The sequence below is a fragment of the Geotrypetes seraphini genome, chromosome 1 (assembly GCF_902459505.1).
Source record: "Geotrypetes seraphini chromosome 1, aGeoSer1.1, whole genome shotgun sequence".
NCBI lineage: Eukaryota > Metazoa > Chordata > Amphibia > Gymnophiona > Dermophiidae > Geotrypetes > Geotrypetes seraphini.
The window spans coordinates 460,066,368-460,089,995 of NC_047084.1; the positions used below are offsets into that span (position 1 = coordinate 460,066,368).

At 45.8% G+C, this 23,628-nt stretch overlaps 1 protein-coding gene across 4 annotated transcripts in view; it reads left to right on the forward strand.

Annotated features, from left to right (window-relative positions):
* PLXNA3 (plexin A3) overlaps positions 1-23,628 on the forward strand; it is a 479,210-nt gene that overhangs the window by 118,288 nt on the left and 337,294 nt on the right. The gene's annotated exons all lie outside the window — the stretch shown is intronic.

The following is a 23,628-nucleotide window of genomic DNA, read 5'->3' on the forward strand; positions in this document are numbered from 1 at the left end:
TACTTTAGCTAGATTGTGAGCCTTCGGGACAGTAAGGGAACTTCCAAATATCTATCTTTATTTATTTTATTTTATTGTATCTTTTTTGTAAACCGCTTTGAACCTCACGGTATAGTGGTATATAAGAATTAAATTAAATTAAAATTTTGCTTATTCTGGTTACTATTGTCTGAGGGTGGAGGGGGGAGAGAGTGGGGAGGCGGGTTGGGGGTGGTGATGGGGTTATGGGGATTTGGGCATATTTGATGTATGGCTTTTGGTGCACCCTTGTGTTCTCTGTTGTATTCATTGTCTTATCTCTGTTTCCGCTGTGCTTAATAAAAATTGTTACAATCTAAACAAACCAAACATCATCTCCCCTTCCCTTTCAGCTCTCTAGTGGTTGCTGCCATGTGTGAAAAAGTTAAATATGGTCCAGTGGTCCACCTTACTCCACTGCCTATGTGTTTTAAAGCTCTTATGTTTTTTTGTTTTTTAATTTGTGTTTTGATTTTGCACCCACTCACATTTCCTCCTGTATACAGTAGTGCAATATATATATAGCAGATGTAAATTCTCTAATTTGACTCATTTCAATTCAACTGACCCATAGAAAGGCGATATATCATATCTCATTGCTACCCTTACTAAACTAAAAATAAAATCAATTATCTTACCTTTATTATCTGATGAGTTTATCTTTCTAATCATCTCGTTCCACATCTCTAGTTCTTCCATGTTCTGTCTATTCAGTTTTTCTTTTCCTGTCCTCTTTACTTCCTGCCCTATATATATATTTTTCACTATCAACTTCCATTTTTCTACCTCCTTTTCCAATCTATGTAGTTTTTATTACATCTCTTCTCTTTTCTTTCCTTCCCTGCCATTCATGGGCACCGTCATCTCTCTCGCCTTCCTTTCTTTTCTTTTCCTTTCCCTTCCATGGGTACCCTCTCTTCTCTTCTTTCTTCCCTCCCCTCCTTCTCCCTACTACTCTGTGCTCACCATTTCTCTTCTTCCCTCCTCGGTACCATCTCCATTGTTTTACCCATTCCTATTTGCGATTTATTAGTCGGTATTTGAAAAAAAGAATCTGCTTAACCATGTTTGCTATTGTATTCTTGTGATTAGTTGACATTTGCAGAGAAGAAATTAATTATACAGATTTTATTATATGGTTTGTTTTTATTTTATGCATGTTTTAATTGATGTAAACCATTTAGTTTTTTTGTAACCAGTATAAAAAAATTTAATAAATAAATAATGGCTGTATACGCAAATTGAGAAATTACCACATGCTCATTAATGGGGCAAATTGAAAATGTGCCCATCTTTTTTTTTTTTTTTAAATCTTTATTGATATTTCAAACTTTATAATGTATACAATTGAAGAATCAGAAAAACTGTATGAAAATACATTATCATCAGAATTACTCTTCCAAATAAATATTCCACCCCCACCCTCCAACCCACCCTGGATGTGCAAAGGAATCTAACATAAAGAAAAAAAAGTCACACTTTAATTATAATGTAACAAAATTAGTTAATGGACCCCATACCCCGTTAAAGGATTTGCTAAACCCTAAACGTTCTGCCATAATCTTTTCATATTTATATGTTGCACTTACAGTTGCCCACCAAAAACTAAAATTAATCCTATCATGATGTTTCCAATAGATGTGATCATTTGAACCCCTATTCCTGTTAAAATCATGAAAAGGCGACTATTATTTTTATCCAAAGTGGGTTTAACATGAAGAATCGTTCAAGATATTATTGCTTCATATGTCAAAGGGATAGAAGTTTGAAGAATATTGTTAATTTGCCCCCAGATCGACTTCCAAAAGCCAAGTATCAATGGATAAAAAAACAGAAGATGATCCAAAGTCCCTATATCAATATGACAATGCCAACATCTATTTTAAAGCCACAATAAAAGTGTCTTCAGTGCATGGGAAAGCTCTGTGGTGTAGAATGGACTGCACGATTAATGCGTTAAGCATTTAACATGCATTAAAAATGTTAACATACGTTAATATCATTTTGTCTCCTTGGTAACCAATGTAATTTCTTCAGAATTGGCGTAATATGTGCCATCCTGTCAACTCCTATTACTAACATAGCTGTGGCATTTTGTACCAATTGTAACACTCTCTCCCTTGATTTCGGAATATGGGAGCCCTTACTGTTGCCTATTTACTAGATGATAAGGGCTCCCACTCTAACTACATGCTATTTGGTTAGTGCATTGTCCTGTAAACCTTTCGGCACCGGGGCACATTAAAACCCGGTGCCGCAGCAGGAAGGCACCCAGAAGTGCGCAGCCGTTGGCACGATGATGTCATGTGCATGTGTGACATTATCATGTTGACATCTGTGCATATGTGGAGGCCCTCCAGCCAGACCTTGAACCTGTCCCTTTGCCAGTGGGGGAGAGGAGGTGAGGCGGCGAGGAGGAGAGTCGTCAGCGCTGGCTGACAGCCTATAGGATGTGCCTCTCGTAGTGAGAGGCATGTCCTGTAAGCAGTCAGCTGGTGCTTCCTCCTTGCCGGCGTTTCGCGGCACACAAGTTTGCGATACACTGGGTTAATGCATGACAATGCACCTGTGCTAACAGATTAGTGCTGGGCACGTTGACTCTTCGCCCCCAAATACTCCCAGCTCTAAGAAAATATTTTCTAGTGTTTTTAGTGTGTGGGTAGCACATTCCAAACATAAACTCCTGAAGCACTCCTCAGCAGAGGATTTTAATCTTCTGTAAGCACGCATTAGTGCTTATGGTACCTTAAAGGGCCCCCAAAGGTAGAAAATGCCAGAACTTTGGCCGCATATTGGAAAAGCTCTGTTGAAGTTGCAAAGATATGAATAACAGTGCTTGTGAGAGGATTGTAGATATCTCTGCAGGGGATAAGAAAACAACAGACCTGCTAAATAGTAGGGTTTATTGGTTCTTAACACCCGAAAAATCAGACACAGCACTTTGACGCTTCAGTAACTCTCCTCTCTGCCAGTGAAGCGATTGTAACACAGAGATAATATGATCAATAAGATCTTTCTTGCCAGCGGCTTACAGCTGTATATTGTAACAGCTGCAGGCACTGACTGCACTTGCTTTTTGGGAGTCTTATGTATAAGCTATAGTCGACTGATTCATAATGAGTGCAAAAACCTTGGCTACTAAATCATCCATTCAAATTAGGGCTTAACTCGCTTTAATCACAGACGGAAGATGCAAGATCACCGAACATTCAAAATCTGCTTTTTCTAATGATAGCTTTGAATCTAGCAAAAACCACAGACTTTGGACCACTGTGTGACATGTTTAAAGGGGTATCAGCAAAAACAGAGTAAACTCCCCAAAGCCCTTTCTATTCCGGCTAAACCAGATGCATTATGGCTCTGTGGGGTTTAATGGCGTTTATGCCTCTTAAACCTTGTGGCCAGTATGGCCAAGCAAGCATTAATGTTAATGTTAACCAGATGATCTAAACTAAAGAATCTTTCTTGATAACATTGAAATCCAAATTTTTCAATTTAGAGAATTAGTAGATGCAAAAAAAAAAAAAAATACTAAAAGTGATGATCCTTGGAAAAGGCCACAGAATAAACAACAAAAGGTTGCCTCTGACTATTCCAACTAACCTTCCAACAATCATTGATCAAAAAGAAGAAAACCAGGACTATGCTACATCTTTTTGCCCAATAGATTGTAATTACCAATGCAAAAGAGAATTGTCAATGATATCAAAGGTAGAAGTTAAATCTGAAAATATCAGTATTGAAGCCTGGCCTCTGTTAACTGCTGTCAAGTTGTCACTTGATATTGAAGTCAACAAAATCTCAGGCTCACTGACCTCTCTAAAGCCAGATTGATAAGGGTGGGGTACTTCATTCTCACAAAAATCAAATAATGTTGAAACACTTATCTAAAAAGGAACATTTAGATATGGGTTGATAAGGATATCGACGATTCAAAGTCCAATCTCAAGTTTTCTTTTTTTCTTTTTTTTAATTCAGTTTTTCATAATACAGTTCTCAAAGAATAATAAGAGATTTACAAACCACAGAAGGCAGTAATAAAGTATCTAACAATAATTCTCTCTAGCCCACAATATTGGTGGATTTACCACAGAAATCAGATACATATTATCAATAAATCAAGCTCAAATAAGAGGGCTTACAAACCCTCAAATAAATGAGCTAATCTTTCCTGATGATGATTATCTCACTCCTCATTCAAAATCAACCTAAACAATTCAAACTAATAAAATAATAAAGTAAACAGTTTGTTTATTTTTCTCCATTTCCCTAGTGCTTAAGAATTGTTGCAGTTGAACAGGATCCCAAAATATGAATTCCTTTTCCTGTAACTTAATTATACATTTGCATGGAAACTTTAAGAAAAATGTAGCTTCAAGGGCCAAAACCCGAGATTTTAATGAAAAGAAATTCCTTTCTTCTCAGTTGAGTGGCTCTGGCCACATCAGGAAAAAGTAATACTAGAGCCCCACAGAATTTGGCGGCGTTATTTTAAAAATACAATTTCATAATTAATCTTTAGTTTTCTTAGATACAAATCTTACTGTTTTTCAACACCATGTAGCCCTGCTTCATCAAAATTCACTAAAGCTGTTAGCCAGAGATTTGTTTAGTCTTGCGGTCCCTTTATCTAATTTGGTGGAAGATTGTCAGGGCAGGGTTCTCAAAGTCCCTCCTTGAGGGCCACAATCCAGTCGGGTTTTCAGGATTTCCACAATGAATATGCATGAGATCTATGTGCATGCACTGCTTTCAATGCATATTCATTGGGGAAATCCTGAAAACCCGACTGGATTGCGGCCCTGAAGGAGGGACTTTGAGATCCCTGGTCTAGGGGCTCCTTTTACAAAGGTGTGCTAGCTTTGCATTTGTCAATTTTTCATTATTGTTTTCCTTGTATTTAGATGTGTTTTCCTTCTTCTTGCCTTTCCTTATTGATTCATCTTTCCCTTTTTCCACATTTCCTCTCCCTCTGATTCCTACGTTTTCTGCTTCTCTTATTGGCTTTTGCTTTAGATTTTCCACTCCCTTCTCATTCTCCTTTTGTTTATGTCATTCCCAGATTCCATTTCTTTTGTTTTACTCTTCCATTTTCTTTTCCCTTCCCTCCTTCTTTCTCACACACATGTCTTCCTCCTTTCTTACCACTCACATGTTCTTCCCACTCATTCACCTTTGCCTACCTCTCTATAATTCACTCAAGCTCCATTCCTTAGCGTGTGCTATTCCGCGCGTTAAGGCCCTAGCGCACCTTTGTAAAAGGAGCCCTAGGTCACAATAAAATGACTAGGACAGTAATGTTCATTCGACATCCTGGTCTGATTTTAACTGAAAAGACAAAGGCCCAGATTTTATAAATGATGTCTAGATCAGTGCTTCTAGCCAGTCTAGTTGCTTACCTTAAATTTTTAATTGGCTTAATCAGTGCTGATAATTGAAAGTAACACTAAAACCAATTTTAAAATATTTTTAAAGCCACTCTTTTACAAACGCATAGGGCTCCTTTTACAAAAGTGCGCTAAGCGTTTTAGCGCACACACCGGATTAGTGCATGCGCTAGCCGAAAATCTACCGCCTGCTCAAAAGGAGACGGTAGTGGCTAGCGCACGGGGCAATTTAGCGTGTGTTAAAGCCCTAACGCGCCTTCGTAAAAGGAGCCCATAGTGCAGGTTTTAGCGCCGGCAGCAGCAGTAACTGCTCTGACGCTCATGGAATTCCTATGAGCATCGGAGCAGTTACTGCCACTGCCGGCGCTAAAACCTGCACTATGCGTTCGTAAAAGAGGGGGGTAAATTAATTAGCCGGTAGGTGTCTAACTTGGTAAGCACCTATCACTTCAAGGCAGGCATCTACAGTGAGGTGTCTACTGGCAAGTAGGCATGGTTAAGGGCAGATTTGGGATGGACTTTGGGTGTGGTTTCACTTAAATGCTGGTAGGCACCTACCTTAAGCGCACTCATTCAGGCCTAGAAACCCCTGACTTAAATGATAGTGCACCTAAGGTTTTAACTCCTACCGGTGCCTAAGAATGCTTAGGTATCACTAGCAGGGCCGAATTTTCCTATAGGCTAACTAGGCTTCAGCCTAGGGCCTCAAGATCAAGAGGGCCTACATTCAAATTGTTAGCAAATTAAAATTACACTATTCTAAAAACAGTGAACACTAAAACACTGAACCGAAAATAAGGAGAAATTCTAAGCTTTGGGATCGGAACTGGCTCCGGCCGCAACGGGGCGCCGACTCGGCTTCTCCCTTTCTTTTTCTCGCCCTGGGAGGAGCACCGTGGAGGGAAAGACGTCAGTCCGGAAACAGCTGGGCAGAGCCCCGCCCTGCGGGGAGAGAGGCAAAACGTGGATCCGTCAGGACAGGGCGGCCCAGACTGGCATCGGGGAGGGGGGTGTGTGTGTGGGGTGTGGGGTTTCAGTGGAAGGGGGATGGGAGGCAGGCAGGCTGGCATCGGAGGGGGATAGGGGGGTTTAATGGAAAGCAGGCAGGCAGGATGGCATGGGGGGTGTTCAATGGAAGGGGGATGGGAGGCAGGCGGGCATCGGAGGGGAGATGAAGTGAGGAAGGACGCACTGGGGGCACTATGGACATAGGAAGGGGCAATGTTGTATGTTATGTTTGATTAGTTATTGTTACAAGTACTATATATGGTGCTGAGAATAAATGTCCAAATAAGTGTTCTCGACTTTTTATTTATTTATTATCCGTGTCACATTTTTTATAAAGGTTAGTACCAATAACAACATGTTTCATTTAACATATTGATATATATCACAGTAATGATGTATTTTATTATCTCTCATGTAATTTACAAACTTAAAAATGGGAGGTGAAAGGGCCTCACAAGTGGAATAGCCTAGGGCCTCTTTTCATCTAAATCCGGCCCTGATCACTAGGCATGATTCTACTAATGGATGAATGACAACCATGCTCAACAGTGCCTAGGAGCTAGGGGCCATTTATAGAATCAGGGCCAGAGTTTCCCGATACACACTCTGAATCTCTCTCACCCCTGGGCTAAATTGGAGAGCACAAACCAATACCATCTAAACCTTCCTAAGCTCTTCGTTAGCTACTAATGCCATGTCCTTCAGACTGGAGGCAGCTGCAAACTCACCAAGGGTTCTCTCGACTTACCCTTTTTTTGTTTTTATAAAAGTACTACCCCTTGAAGTCTGTTTACCATCCTTGATGTCTCAATTGGAGCAAAAGTCTCTAAAATGTGAATAAGAATTTGTCTGTTGCTCAACTAACAAGTCCAAAGAGGATGTAGTCAAGTCTGAAGTTTTGACACATGGCAGATCAAAGCACTTTTGTACCTTCCAATCTTAATTGAGTTTTTAAAAAATCCCTAGCATCCTCCCCCTACCTAAATCAAACTGAAGTCTGATCTGATAATGATGTGACCATGGTGTTAAGATTATCCTGCACGAGATCCACTTCCTAGCATTTTCTATTGGGGGGGGGAAAAAAAAATCAAATCCAGGGTATTACCCCTTCTGATGGATTGCTGGGTGAACCATTTGAACACGTGATGAATTTTTCATGATCTGAAAAAAAAATTTTCTCATCCTCACCTTGAGCATCTGTAGAAAATGAATCTCCCAGGACAAATAATTTCTGAAATCTGTGCTGGAGAAATGAACTCCATTAAGGACGTAGTAGATACACAAGAAGCTGCATAAACCACCAACAGACACAACAGCTTAGTTGTGGCTAAGGCAAGTAAAAAGCCCCTCACAGCCTGGCACTATCTGCTTAACAACTCTGTAGGTCATAAAACATTTTTTTTTTAAATGACTGCGATTCTCCTGCTCTTTATCCCATCCTGTTTACATCATGAAATTCCCAGTTTGAAGAGCAAACATTAATTAAAGAAACACTCTCTTTCCCCAACTAAGTTTGTTAAACATAAGCCTAAAGCGCTCGCAGAACAGATCCTTAATAAAAAGCCATTTTCTCCCTACGGTGCACACGTTGATAAGACTAAGGGCTAGATTCACTAAGCAAACAGATCGTGTCCCGATCGCTTTGACGACCCGATTTCCTTCCGTCCTGATTCACTAACCTGTGTCCCAATCATCCTCCGATCAGCGCATGCAAATGAGGGGGAACAGCATTCAAATGATGGCAGGCAGCGATTCACTAACAAAAATCCTGCAACACCGACTGGGCTGGCCGATCACAAACCAGCGACTGCTGAGGACCAGTCGCTCAGGTCCTTTCCGACTGCCCTGCCTTCTGCCGCCCTGCTCTTTCCCTGTTTTTCTGCTCTCTGCCCCAAACTCCTGCTCTCTGCCCCTATCTGCCTGCCTGCCCCGAACTCCTGCAGCCATGACTCTCCCAACCTTCCCCAAAGTGCAAGGCTGTGGTTTTAACCCCCAGGTTTAAAGCGGGTTAAAAAAACAAAAGGAATTGACCCCAAAATATCCACAAAGAAGAAAATCCAGAGAAAACCAAAAAAAACTCTGGAGTGACAATGTTCCTAGAACATTGCTTGCATTTCACTTCTGGTTCACCACACAATTGTTTCCCATGTACTCACCTTTATAGGACCCCCCAGGGACCCCTGAAGAAAACTTTTTGTTGAAACGCGGACCGTGTTGGGTCCTGTATCCCTAGCGGACTAGGTCCTTTAAGGCTCTTATGTGGATGATTTATTTTTATGTGGATGAAATTATTTTATGTGGATGATTTCAGTGTACCTTTGGAACTTTGACACTTTCAAATAAAATCCATTTAGGAAATCGTCACTCCACAGAGTTTTTGGGGGGTTTAAAGTGGGTTATAACCATGGACTCACTGGGCCAGTAAAAATTTTTTTTTTAAAGTCGCTGCATGATGGCTCTTAGACGCACACGCAGACCATCTACAGATGGTCTGTGCATGTGTCGGGATTGCTCTCTAGCGATCTGTGCGGTGGGGTTTTTTTTTTTTGGGGGGCGTGTCAATGATCGTCCCCATTTGCATGTAGGCCTTTTGTGAATTCCTCGGCCTGCATGCAGTCAGGCATGGATCGGACACGGAATCGGGGGTTAGTGAATCTAGCCCTAAATGAGTGGGACTAAACTGTTTCATGTGCTGCTAACCCAACCTGCTTAAAGGGGGGAATTCAGCAAGGTGCGCTAACCAATTTAACATACACTAAATGCTAAGATATCCATTATATTCCTATGGGTGTCTTAGTATATAGCATGTACTAAATCGGTTAGCGCCCCTTGATGTATTACCCCTTAAGTGAAGATAGTAACCTCCCCAGCTGTTTGAGCTTACTACTACTACTACTACTACTATTTATCACTTATATAGCGCTGAAAGGCTTACGCAGTGCTGTACATTTTGACATTTAATAGATGGTCCCTGCTCAGAAGAGCTTACAATCTAACTTGGACAGACAGACATGACATGTAGGGTTGGGGATGCAGAACCCAAGGTGAGAGGAGCTAAACGTTGAAAGCAGTCTCAAAGAGGTAGGCTTTTAACCTGGACCTGAACAATGCCAGAGATGGAGCCTGCCGTAGGGATTTGGGCAGGTTGTTCCAGGCATATGGCGCAGCAAGATAGAAGGGACAGAGTCTATTTAAATGCCAGGTTTATGGTTCTAGCCCATTACCCAGAAATAGCTAAGAAGAAAAAATTAAAAATTTAGATTGAATCAGGTTGGGCAGACTGGATGGACCATTCGGGTCTTTATCTGCCGTCATCTACTACGTTACTATGTTACTATCCCCCCCCCCCCAAAAAAAAAAAAAAAAGGGAATCAACCAAGCAGCCCAACATATTGGTAAAATATCAGCTCTCAATCAAATAAAAATAGTTGAGCACTTGATTATATTCCAAAGTGCACATCAAGAGGTAAGACACACTCCTTTGACAGTGCACAACTGCACATCCTGTCCCCACATCCAATTTAAAGGGGCAGGTCAGGCCTAGATGTTGCTTCGGAACAGAGCTCACCACCTGAAGTAGCAACTCGCAGTCCAAACTGAGAAAAGTGAAAGGCTGACAAGGGCAGTCGCGCTCCAGCATCAGGTTACTTCCCAGCTCAGATGACAGTCAAAGCCCTTCCTGTCTTTATTTGTTAGTGCAGGGCTGTCTTAACTTATAAGGCAGAATAAGCAGCTGCCTAGGGCTTCAGTGGGAGGTGAATGATAGTAAGAGCAGCTGTAGTCAATACAAAGCAATAGATCCTGACCTTAGCACACTGAACCATTATTCTGTACCTTTCCCAACACCAGGGAGATGAGCAGTTTTTAAAACAGCCATTTTGGAAATTGCCTCTATGCTTGATTGAAGAAATATGTATGCAAAACAAAGTTTAATATTTAATATTATGTCAATTGTGCATTTTTACAGGATTGCTCTGGGAGGAGTGGTGTTTGTATGTCATGATTAATTTTCAATGTGAAAATATCAGGGGGCATTAGACTGAAAGGTTGTCTGGGGTTCCTGATACCATTGCACTGGGCTTGTGAACCAGTACACGCTTTCTCCTCACATTCACCCTTCCTGGTACTAAGAACACCTGAGTATGTGAGGGGGAGGGGGGTAAACTCGTGTCTGATTGCTGCTGCCTGAAGCCACACACACACTAGGTTCTGTGCTGTTTGGATGAGGGGAATGGAGCAGAGAGGGCAATTAAAAGTTGGTGCCTAGAGAAAGAAGGGCAGAAAATTTGGAGGAGTCGGAAAAGGAGCAGTGCTTGTGTAAACTGGAGGATTGCCTGGAAAAGGGGTGGGGGTGGTGAGGTGAAGTATAAGTTAGAGGCTTGGAATTGGGCTGAGATTTTCTTTATAATTAATTTGGACCTGGCCGCCTCAGGCACTCTCCCTTCACTCTCCCAACTTAGGCTAGGATGGGAATAGGAGATTTATCCCAGGACAAGCAGGCATGATATTCTCACATGTGGGTGACGTCATCTACGGAGCCCCGATGCGGAAGCATTTTCAAGCAAACTTGATTGAAGATCTAAGTTTGCTCTGCTGCTCCACGCATGCGTGCCTTCCTGCTCCACTAGGGGGTGCATCCCCTCGTGGTCTCCAGTTCAAAATTTTCCGCGAGCCTAGAAGACGTGTTTTCAGGCTCTGCCCCAACTGCCTTCTAGCACCGCGATTTTTTCTTGTTTTTTCACGATTAAGTCGCTGTGCGCGAATTCCTTACCTTTTTACTTGATTCCTGCTTCGTTTTCAACGACCCGGAGGCTTCCGGGTCCCCGTGGCCGCGTGGCTAATCGAGCCGCGGCTACTTTCGATTTAATGTCCCGGCCTTTGACCGGCTTTAAAAAGTGCACCCGGTGCGAGCGGCTTCTTTCTCTCACAGACCCGCATCGCCGGTGCATCCTTTGTCTGGGGGCGACTCATCCAACCGACTCCTGTCCCCAGTGCGCTATTTTCCAAAACCGGGCCCTCCGCCGAAGAAAAGCCCGCATGGCGGATCTCTTCACCCCGGACCAACCCCCCACTTCGGCCTCGAGGTCGGCCCTGGCCTCGGCCCCGGCCTTGACCTCGGCCCCGGAAACCTCGGCATCGCCTCGAGACTCGAACCCGAAGTCCTCGGGACAACAGAAAGCCTCGGCTCCGGGTAAGTCCCCTCTTCCCTCTTCAGGTTCTGTAACAGCGAAGAAGCCAGCCTCGGGGACAACGGCGACGCATGGCGGAAGCCCCATGCTTACAGCCCCGTCTAAGCCCTCCAAGCCTTCGGGCCGTGCCTCCACCACACGGGAATACTCTGATACGAGGTCGCCCCCGGTGGAGCGCACAGAGGCAGGGGACATGCCTTCGATGCTGTCCGTGCCCGTCTTCCAGGACCTACTCCGAGCGATGATCACGTCGGAGCTGTCCGCTGCAATAGCCCAGTTTCAATCGGCCTCGACCTCGAATGCGCCAGACCAACCTGAGCCTCGCACCGAACAACCTCGAGGAAAGGTGCGCAATCCTCGCCGCATCCCATCCTCCTCGGACTCCTCGCCGAGACGCCCGAGACATTCCCCCTCTGCGGACCGCCGAGGGGCAAAACGTCGGGCTAGAACGACAGAAACCTCGAACCGCCGTACCTCCAAGAAGGCCCGAGGTTCACCAACCCTACGAGGCCGCTCCCCCACACCTCGTACAGGACCACTAAGGGTGGCTGAGTTATCACTCTCCAACCCGCGTATCCTCCGAACTCCCCCTCGGACGCATTCTCCGAGGGAGTCAGGATCGAGGTCACCAACCCGACATCGATCGGTACCCCTAACCCCGGCATCATCTCCGAGGGGCTCCTCGAGACGCCGAAGATCGACAACCCCGGAACACTCTCACAGTGCTTCCCCAACCTCGGAGCATGGATCAGAGCATGAACCTCGATACTCGAGAGAAGCCTCCTTATCCTTCTCCACCCGGCGAAGGTCTCGTTCCCTGACCCCGCACGGGGCTCCGGGGACATCTCGCCCATCCTTCACTCGCTTTGTCCAAGACATGGGCCAAGCATTGGACTTAGATCTCCAGTCCGACTCCAGATACTCTAAAGAGTACCTGGCAGAGCTGGATATGCCATCACTGCCCAGAGAGTCCCTCCGCTTACCACCTAACCCGGTACTCCAACAGGCCTTCTTCAGGAACCTGGAGACCCCCTACATGGTCACTGCCGTACCCTCCAAAATGGAGACCAAGTACCGCACAGTACCTTATCCGGGATTCGAGCAACCACAGCTCTCCCACCAATCGCTGCTGGTGGAATCCTCCTTGAAAAAGGCTCACCCGTCCCGTGTCTCAGCAGCGGTACCCCCAGGCCGGGAAGGCCGAACCCTGGACAAGTTCGGCAGGAGACTATACCAAAACGCAATGATGGCCTCTAGGGTGCAAAGCTACACTTTCACCTTCACATCATACCTCAAACACCTCATTGGACTATTGAGAGCCTTTGAGACTGACCTACCGGCCTCCCGACAGGAAACGTTCGGCCTGCTTTTAGAGTCCCTCTCCAACCTGCGCCTTCATCTATTCCACGCGGCCTACGATGGCTTCGAACTCTCCTCCAGAGAAGCTGCCTTCGCTATCGCCATGCGCCGACTAGCTTGGCTGCGCCTGGTCGACATGGACCCCAACTTACAGGACCGGTTAGCAAACCTCCCCTGCGTGGGAAAGGAATTGTTCGATGACACTATCGAGGCGGCGACAAAACGCCTCTCCGAACATGAACGCTCATTTGCCTCCCTTGTCCGGCAAAAGCCCAAACCGCCAGCGCCCAGGCCATACAGGGCCCCTCCGCGCCGCTACCCACAAAAGTCCACCCCTGCTTTCTCGCGGCCCCCACCCAGACGTCCGCAAGCCCATCACAGGGCCATGCCCAAGTCCCAACCGCCCGCGACCACCAAACCATCCCCGTCCTTTTGACGGGACACGCGGAAGGGGGCGGGCCCCCTCCGCCATAGTCCCAGACCACCTTCCCATCGGAGGTCGACTCAAAGCCTTTTACCCTCGCTGGGAACAACTCACGACGGACGCATGGGTCCTTGGCGTGATCTCATCAGGGTACTCTCTCAACTTTCGGGCCATTCCCCCGGACAACCCCCCAAGGAATTGCCCTCCCAACAGGACTCAGCTACCTCTACTCCTCTCCGAAGCTCGAGACCTACTTCGCCTGAGAGCAGTGGAGAAGGTCCCCCCCGACCAACGGGGGAAGGGCTTCTACTCCCGTTACTTTCTGGTACCGAAAAAAACGGGAGACCTACGCCCAATACTAGACTTGAGACGCCTCAACAAATTCCTGGTACGGGAAAAGTTTCGGATGCTCTCACTACCAACACTCTACCCCCTGATCGACGAGGGCGACTGGCTCTGCTCCCTCGATCTCAAGGAGGCGTACACACATGTCCCAGTGCACCCCGCTCACCGCAAGTTTTTGCGTTTCCAAGTAGGGGACTGGCACCTACAATACCGAGTCCTCCCCTTCGGACTAGCATCATCACCTCGGGTCTTCACCAAGTGCCTCGTGGTGGTAGCAGCAACCTTACGCTCCCAGGGCCTCCAGGTATTCCCCTACCTGGACGACTGGCTAATCAAAGCCCCGTCCAAAGAAGGGGCTATCTCAGCGACCCAACAGACTATTACCTATCTACAAAGTCTGGGGTTCGAAATAAACTTCCCAAAATCTCAACTACGCCCCTCACAATCCCTACAGTTCATCGGGGCCACGCTGGACACGGTTCGCCTCCGGTCCTTCCTCCCCCCTCCGCGCCTGGAGGCGTTAGTAAGTCTGAGCCGAAGGATCTCTCGGCTGACCTCAGTATCAGCCCGACAGATGATGATCCTCCTGGGCCACATGGCCTCCACCGTCCATGTCACACCCTTCGCCCGCCTCCACCTGAGAATCCCTCAATGGACCCTGGCGTCTCAATGGCGTCAAGACCGGGACCCGATCGACCACTCAGTGACAGTGACTACTTCATTGCAACGATCGCTCCGCTGGTGGGCCGACTCTTCAAATCTTTCCAAAGGTTTGCTCTTCCTCACCCCACCCCACAGCAAGGTACTCACCACGGACTCGTCGGAGTACGCTTGGGGAGCCCATCTGGACGGCCTGCGCACCCAAGGAATGTGGTCAGCACAAGACCGACGCTGCCACATCAATGTGCTAGAACTTCGGGCCATCTACCTCGCAGCAGTAGCCTTCCAACATCTGCTCCGCGACCGAGTGGTTCTTATCCGAACCGACAATCAAGTAGCGATGTACTACGTAAACAAACAAGGGGGCACAGGATCTTGGCCCCTTTGCCGGGAAGCTCTGCGCCTCTGGAAATGGGCAATCTCCAACAACACCTTCCTTCGGGCGGTGTACATACAAGGAGAACAAAACTGCCTGGCGGACAGACTCAGCCGCCTCCTCCAGCCACACGAGTGGTCACTACACTCTCAGGCCCTACGAGGAGTGTTCGAACGGTGGGGGACGCCTCAAATAGACCTGTTCGCGTCCCCTCACAACCACAAGCTGCCTCTCTTCTGCTCCCGGATATACTCCCCGGACCGGCTCGAGGCCGACGCCTTCCTCCTCGATTGGGAGGGAAGGTTCCTGTACGCGTTCCCGCCGTTCCCTCTGATACTGCGGACGCTTATCCACCTGAAAACGGTACAAGCCACCCTGATCCTGATTGCCCCTCGCTGGCCACGCCAGCCGTGGTTTTCCCTTCTACTTCGACTCAGTGTCAGAGATCCACTGCCTCTGCCTCTGTTTCCCTCTCTACTGTCACAGGGTCAGGGTTCACTGTTACATCCCAATCTTCAATCTCTTCATCTGAATGCTTGGTTTCTCTCCCCCTGACTGCTCTCCCCGTGTCTCAATCAGTCAAGGAGATACTGGAGGCCTCTAGAAAAACCTCGACGAGAACCTGCTACTCCCAAAAGTGGACCAGATTCTCAACCTGGTGCTCCTCCCACAGCCAGGACCCGGTGTCGGTCCCCGTCCCCCTGGTCCTTGACTATCTACTTCAACTATCTCATTCCGGCCTAAAGACCAACTCCATTCGAGTACACCTCAGTGCGATTGCGGCCTTTCATCAGCCCCTGGAAGGGAAAGCCCTCTCGCTCCATCCCTTAGTCACTCGCTTCATGAAGGGCCTGCTGAACGTCCACCCCCCTCTCAAACCTCCCCCGGTGGTTTGGGACCTTAACGTGGTTCTGGCTCAACTAATGAAACCTCCATTTGAGCCCCTAGACAAATGCCATCCAAAATTCCTCACTTGGAAGGTAATTTTCCTACTTGCACTCACGTCCGCACGGCGGGTTAGTGAGCTACAAGCCCTGGTAGCGGACCCACCCTTCACGGTATTCCATCACGACAAGGTGGTACTCCGCACCCATCCAAAGTTCCTACCTAAAGTAGTGTCTGATTTCCATCTAAATCAGTCCATTGTCTTACCTGTGTTTTTCCCCAAGCCCCACTCTCACCCCGGAGAAGTGGCGCTCCACACTCTTGACTGCAAAAGAGCGTTGGCCTTTTACCTCCAACGCACTCAGCCACACCGGAAAGTCCCACAACTGTTTTTGTCCTTCGACCCAAACCGGTTAGGTCACCCAGTTTCCAAACGCACCTTGTCCAACTGGTTGGCCAATTGCATCTCCTTTTGCTACGCTCAGGCTGGTCTCGCGCTGAATGGTCGAGTAACGGGACACAAAGTCCGAGCGATGGCAGCCTCCGTAGCCTTCCTCAGGTCAACACCTATTGAGGAAATCTGCAAGGCTGCCACATGGTCTTCGGTTCATACCTTCACCTCCCACTACTGTCTGGACTCCCTGTCCAGAAGCGATGGCCGATTCGGCCAATCGGTGTTGCGAAATCTATTTGCTTAAAATTGCCAACTTCCCTCCATCCCTCTGCAGTAAGCTTGGAGGTCACCCACATGTGAGAATATCATGCCTGCTTGTCCTGGGATAAAGCACAGTTACTTACCGTAACAGGTGTTATCCAGGGACAGCAGGCATATATTCTCACAACCCACCCACCTCCCCGAGGTTGGCTTCTTGGCTAGTTAAGTGAACTGGAGACCACGAGGGGATGCACCCCCTAGTGGAGCAGGAAGGCACGCATGCGTGGAGCAGCAGAGCAAACTTAAATCTTCAATCAAGTTTGCTTGAAAATGCTTCCGCATCGGGGCTCCGTAGATGACGTCACCCACATGTGAGAATATATGCCTGCTGTCCCTGGATAACACCTGTTACGGTAAGTAACTGTGCTATGTTGACACAGGGAGGAGAGAATGGACTGGCTAAGAGAGTGGAGGAGGAAATGGGCAGATTACAGTATGACGTAGAATCTGAAAGGGAGAAATGGTGGCTGGATACAGCTAAATTAGTGAGACATGGCATTACCAGGTGAATTAAATATTTTATCTGGATGTAAGAAGGAGGAGGATAACTGATCATGAACTGGGAAAGAATAAGTAAATTTTTTGACCCTGTTGAGAAAAAACCCAAAACAAAACAGGTTTCCAAACTGATATGCTTTGAACTCAGAAATTTAGTTTAGATTTCGTGTCCCTGGACTTCTTACTCAAATGCCAAATGCAACATCTGAATTAAACCAGGAGCTGAGCATCCCTCCTATGTGAGAAGTGTGTGCCGAGATCTGGACTAGGCTGAATTGAACAGGCTAGTACTAGGGAGCGGTGGCCTACTTCATGATTAATCTCCCCCTGAGTTGGGCATTGGAGTGCCTGCCAAGTCTATGCAGAGGAGGCATTCAAGCCAGGGTTGGTGTTTAGAGATGCAGGTGCCTAAAGCAGAAATTTGAGAGGGAGCATCTAAACCCATTGGCAGGTTTTGAGCAGGGTTTGAGGCCTTCTATGCAGAGGGAGTGCAGTGCAATTATCCCTGGTTGCCTCCCCTGACTTGGGCCCCAATTCAGACTTCAGCTACCATGGGCTGTGCCTCTCCCTTTATACGGTGAGAGATTAGAGAAACTGTTCCTCTTCTCCCTTGAAAAGAGGAGACTGAGAGGGGACATGATCGAAACATTTAAGATAATGAAGAGAATAGACTTAGTAGATAAAAGACAGGTTGTTCACCTTCTCCAAGGTAGGGAGAATGAGAGGGCACTCTCTAAAGTTAAAAGGGGACAGATTCCATACAAATGTAAGTAAGTTCTTCACCCAGAGAGTGGTGGAAAACTGGAACGCTCTACCGGAGGCTGTTATAGGGGAAAACACCCTCCAGGAATTCAAGACAAAGTTAGACAAGTTCTGCTGAACCAGAACATATGCAGGTAAGGCTAGAATCAGGACACTGATCTTTGACCTAAGGGCTGCTGTGTGAGCGAACTGCTGGGCACGATGGACCACTGGTCTGACCCAGCAAAGGCAGTTCTTATGTTCTAGAAATCCTAGAATAACCTTTTATCTGAGAACTGTCCCAGGAAAGAGTAGGCAGGGCTGTGTGACCAAGCAGCACCTGAGTGAACACTGGAGGATCATAACTCCCTTACTACATAGCACGTAGCATTAATATGTTGCATGGACTTGATTCTCTCTTTAGAGCTTATGCCTGATTAGATATTGAATAAGAGCAATTTGGCGGCCGCTTTGTTCCCTGTAGTCTGCGAAGAAGGAATTCTAGGTATCCTGTTTAAAGGGAAGTATTTGCATGATAGTCTGATAGTATTTGTCAAATGTTGCAAACCTCACAACTGAATAGTTAAAGTTTCTCATAAATTCATTCCGTTGGGACATATAAGTTAATAAAAACATGTTAGTATTGGGGGGAAAAAATCAATGTCTGGCTGAACAAAAGCAAACAAGATGCTAGGAATTATTAAAAAACGGATGGTTAACAAAACTAAGACTGTAATAATGCCTCTATCACTCCGTGGTGCGACCTCACCTGGAGTATTGCGTTCAATTCTGGTTTCCTTATCTCAAAAAAGATATATTGACAGTAGAAAAGGTTCAAAAAAGAATGACCAAGATGATAAAGGGGATGGTGGAACTCCTTTCGTATGAGGAAAGACTAAAATGGTTAGGGCTCTTCAGCTTGGAAAAGAAACGGCTGAGGGGAGTTATGGTTGAAGTCTACAAAATCCTGAGTGGAGTAGAACGGGTACAAGTGGATCGATTTTTCACACCATCAAAAATTAGACTAGGGGACACTCGATGAAGGTACAGGGAAATACTTTTAATAGGAGAAAATATTTTACTCAGAGAATAGTTAAGCTCTGGAATGCATTGCCAGAGGTTGTGGTAAGAGCAGATAATGTAGCTGGTTTTAAGAAGGGTTTGGACAATTTCCTGGAGGAAAAGTTCATAGTCTGTTATTGAGAAAGACATGAGGGAAGCCACTGCTTTCTCTGGATCAGTAGCATGGAATATTGGGCTTTGGCCAGGTACTAGTGACCTGGATTGGCCACCGTGAGAACGGGCTACCAGGCTTAATGGCCCTTTGGTCTGACCCAGTAAAGCTATTCTTACGTTCTTATGAATTCTCTATGTAATGTTTTATTTGGGTTTAGTTTACCTTTTTTTTTTTTTTTTTTCAGCCATAGATCAAGGTGGGTTTCATTCAAGTAGACTAAATGTTTCCCCATCTCCAAAGGGCTTACAAAGTAAGTTTGTACCTGAAGCAGTGGAAGGTTAAGTGACTTGCCAAAAATCACAAGGCACAGCAGTGAGATTTTGAACTGGGCTTTCCTGGTGTTCTAACCACTAGGATGCTCCACTCCTGTGGAGTCATGGAACATTGAAAGACTTACCCAAATCACAAGGAATAGCAGCGGGATTTGAACTGGGCTTTATCCACCAGGCTACTCCTCCATGCCCGTGGAAGTGCTTTGTTATTCAATAAACCCCTATTTTATTTTATTTTACTTTGCACTGGGGGTGTTGTAAAAACTACAGGTAGAAGCCATGATTACGATTTGTCATGTATGCCAATATAGAATAATTGTGCTGCTTTTCAGACCACGTTCTGTATTTAAATGTCTTCTAGGTTGCCTTGCCATACCACCTCCCCATTTCCTCCCTTGATAGAGGATTTGAGAGTGTGGCACAGTGGTTAATGCTACAGCCTCAGCACCCTGAGGTTGTGGGTTCAAACCCATGCTGCTCCTTGTGATCCTGGACATGTCACCTAATCCCCCCCTCCATTGTTTCAGGTACATTAGATAGATCAGTGGTTCCCAAACCTGTCCTGGAGGACCTCCAGGCCAGTCGGGTTTTCAAGATAGCCCTAATGAATATGCATGACAGAGATTTGCATATAATGGAGATGCCAGGAATGCAGATCTGCTCCATGCATATTCATTAGGGCTATCTTGAAAACCCGACTGGCCTGGGGGTCCTTCAGGGCAGGTTTGGGAACCACTGAGATAGATTGTGAGCCCACCGGGACAGATGGGGAAAAATATTTGAGTACCTGAATAAATTAATGTAAACTGTTCTGAGTTCCCCTGGGAGAATGGTATAGAAAATGAAATAAATAATGGAGGGTGCCCTTTTTTCATTTGACATGTTGCAGTGCACATGTATCTGATGGTGGGTTCTGGGTAGAATTGGTATGCGAGATCACATGGACTGGGCCACTGGTGGCATGCTATAATTGTGGGAGTGTGTGGTGCAGTGGTTAGAGCTACAACCTCGGCTCCTTGAGGCTGTGGGTTCAAATTCCGCACTGTTCCTTGTGACCCTGGGCAAGTCACTTAATCCCCATTGCCCAAGGTATATTATTAGATAGAGTGGGAGCCTGCCAGGACAGTTAGGGAAAAATTCTTGAGTACCTGAATAATTTGTAATCCGCATAGAATTGTAAGATATGTGGAATATAAATTATTTTTTTTTAAAATTCTGCTGTCCTTGAACTCAGGGTAGCGCTGGCATTGGGGTGCTGAAGAGTGCTCCAATTACAGGAGAAGCTCAGGATGTTCTGAATTCATGAGAGAAGGTGGTATATAGAAACAGGAACTAAAGATAAATAATGGAGGGGCAATTTGCATATTTTGGATGAGTCCTTCAGGAAGTACAAACGACAACATAATAAATGATTGCAGATAAAGAGCAACTTGTGATGGTAGAGGAAGAGTAGGCGAAATTTGACGATGTTGGGTGGGGAGAGAGGATTATAAGAGTCCAAACTCCCTACGCTACAAGGATTATGTATATAGGAGTAATAGAAGGGGGAAGGGGATGGGTTTTAGGTATGGAATTAAAGATACATGGAACATAGAAACATAGAAAGATGACGGCAGAAAAGGGCTACAGCCCATCAAGTCTGCCCACTCTACTGACCCACCCCATTAAGTCTGAGTGATGATGACCTAGTTCCTTAGCTCTACCCTCGTAGGGATCCCACGTGGATGTCCCATTTATTCTTAAAGTCGAGCACGCTGGTGGCCTTGATCACCTGCACCGGAAGTTTGTTCCAGTGATCTACCACCCTTTCTGTGAAGAAGTACTTCCTGGTGTCACCACTAAATTTCCCTCCTCTGAGTTTGAGCGGGTGCCCCCTTGTAACCGAGGGTCCCTTGGGAACGAATATGTCGTTTTCCACCTCGACACGACCTGTGACGTACTTAAATGTCTCAATCATGTCACCCTTCTTTTGTTAGGTATGGGATTAAGCAGACATGGAATGTTCCCTATGGTTGTTTTGGTAGTTCTGGCATATTGATTTATTTGGTTATCTTGGGGGGGGGGGGTGTAGGGGGAGTGCATGTTACACAATGCATTTCACATACAGAGTTCTTTTAAGGCATATGATGAAGGGATTGGGTAAGGAAGGAGGGAAATCTGAGATAGTCTATACACAATGCTTTCTGTTGTAGATCTTCTGACAAAACCTTTAAACTGAATTTCTTGTTAACGTGCTGATCACTGTTCCTTATTGGTGTTCAATAAAAATTGTTTAAACCTAAAGAGCAAATGAGAGATTTGAAAGCCACCTTTCATTTCTCGGCTTTCTCTCTATTTCGCCATTGTGCGTCTGGAATTCATTACCACCTCAGCTGTGTTTGCTTGACGATTTGTGTGTTTTTTCAGAAGCATGAAGGCACGGCTGTCCACACAGGCATTTGAGGTTTAGCTCCATTTGTCTCCCTTTATATACACGTTTCGGTTTGTTTTTATTGCTCCCTGCTTAGAAATGTTATTTTTGACTGGTAGATTATAAGTTTAAAAAAAACTACTCTGTCCAGGAGCAATTTGACTAGTACGGGTAGATGTAGGTACAAATTGCTGTATGGAGCTTAACACCCACTCAGGCTTTCCGTATCCTTCACCCAACCTGTATCTATAGATCTATATGATCTTGGATATTTTTCACTAAAAGGATGTTAACTATTCAGGCAATTTCCTTTTTTTGTTGTTGTTGGTACACATCATATTAAATATTTTCATTTGTGTTTCCTAAACTATACATCAATAAAGTAATTTGTTTAAAATAAAAATTGAGCTGGGATAGAGAGGATGGCGAGGAAGGAGGTAGAGAGAAGGCCCACAGTTGGAGTGGTCTTTTCTTAGATTCCTATTCCTTGGGGAATTCTGGGCAAAAAAAACCCTGTAGAATTCAACATAGATTTTATAATTTTGTGCAGAATTTCCCCAGACCTAAAATTCCCTCCTAAGTCTACCCTCCTCAGATTCTAGCCTTCCCAGCTTTTACTTGATCTGATCCCAGTTGTCTTTCTCCTGCTTAGTAAGTACTTCACTTCATCCCCTTTGCCACACTCTTAAGCCTTCTGTCCTCCCACCCCAAATACTGTACCTACCTCAGCTTCTTTTGTTTTTCTTCCTTGTTCCAATCTCATAGCAAAAGAACGTGAACAGATTCCCATTGAGCTGCTATGTTTTCATCTACTGTCGTGGACCCAACTGTTCATTTGAACCCAGCTGATTTTCATACAGATGTGCGGTTCAAAGGGATGCAGAATTATTTTGGAGATCCACCAAATCTTTCAGCCCTTACTGCTCTTTATATACCATCAAATAACCTTCGCTTGCTTGCTGTCAACTGACTTGTACTCCCCAACCCCAGATTGATTCACTACAAGTCTACTCATCAGTCAGCTTTCTTTTTTCCTGGTGCCTAATTTACAGTGAGCAGTCTTTCTCTAAATTTAGATCACTTTTAAAGACTTTCTACTTTCAACAGACTTTTTAACTTTACCCAACCCCTTAGCAGCTGAGAATCGATCCCTCACCCACAGCAAGGATTTTGATTGTATTTAAATGTGAATGTTCTAATCCTATTTTTAATGGCATTCCTTTCTTTACTGGTATTGTACACCATCTAGACTTGGGGTTGGCAACCTTTTTAAAGCAAAGAGCCAATTTATCCTAAAAATTTAACCCAATATTTACAAAGAGCTGCAATGGGTAGAGAAGGGAGTTTGAGATATTCCAGGTCTCTCACTCTCTCTTCTCTCCCCAAGGTCTAGCTTCTCTCCCCTCATACTTCCCTCCAACCCTTCACAGGTCTCTACACCTCTCTTCCCTCCCTCCCCTGCTGGTCCCCCTCCCCTCAACCCATAGCCAAGGTTCACTCCCCTCTCCAGCCCTAACCCTTTAATGTATCTCCCAACCCCACGATCCTCCTGGCCTACTGAGGTGCCTAGTGGTCCAGTAGGGTCTTTATGGCAGCAGTGCAGCCCTTTTGCTCCTGCCTCCATACAGCTGCCTTCTAAAATGGCTGCCGTGACTTTTTGCGGCATTTCCTATAGTACTGTGAGCTGCTGCGAGAAGTCGTGGCAGCCATTTTAGAAGGCAGCCGTGAGGAGGCAGGATTGAGAAGGCCAAACTCCTGCCATGAAGACCCCCTGCTGGTCCATCAGGTATCTCAGTAGGCCCGGGGTGTGGGGAGGGAAATTGTGGAGTTGGGAGGGAGATTAACAGGTGGTGGTGACCTGGAGAACTGCAGCCACATGGCAGAAGAGTCGCAGGTTGCCGACCCCTTACCTAGACCCTTGTTTTGGAATACATGATATAACAAGTTCTAATAAACCTAAACAAGCAAAAGCAGCCAAATGGGGTGGACCATAACAACATCAGCTATTGGAGAGCTTGAGGGATCAGAAATTGGTTTAGCTACAACCAAAGCTGGATTCTGCTGCCATCACCCCCCAGGCATAGGTTTTGCCCTGGATCCTGGA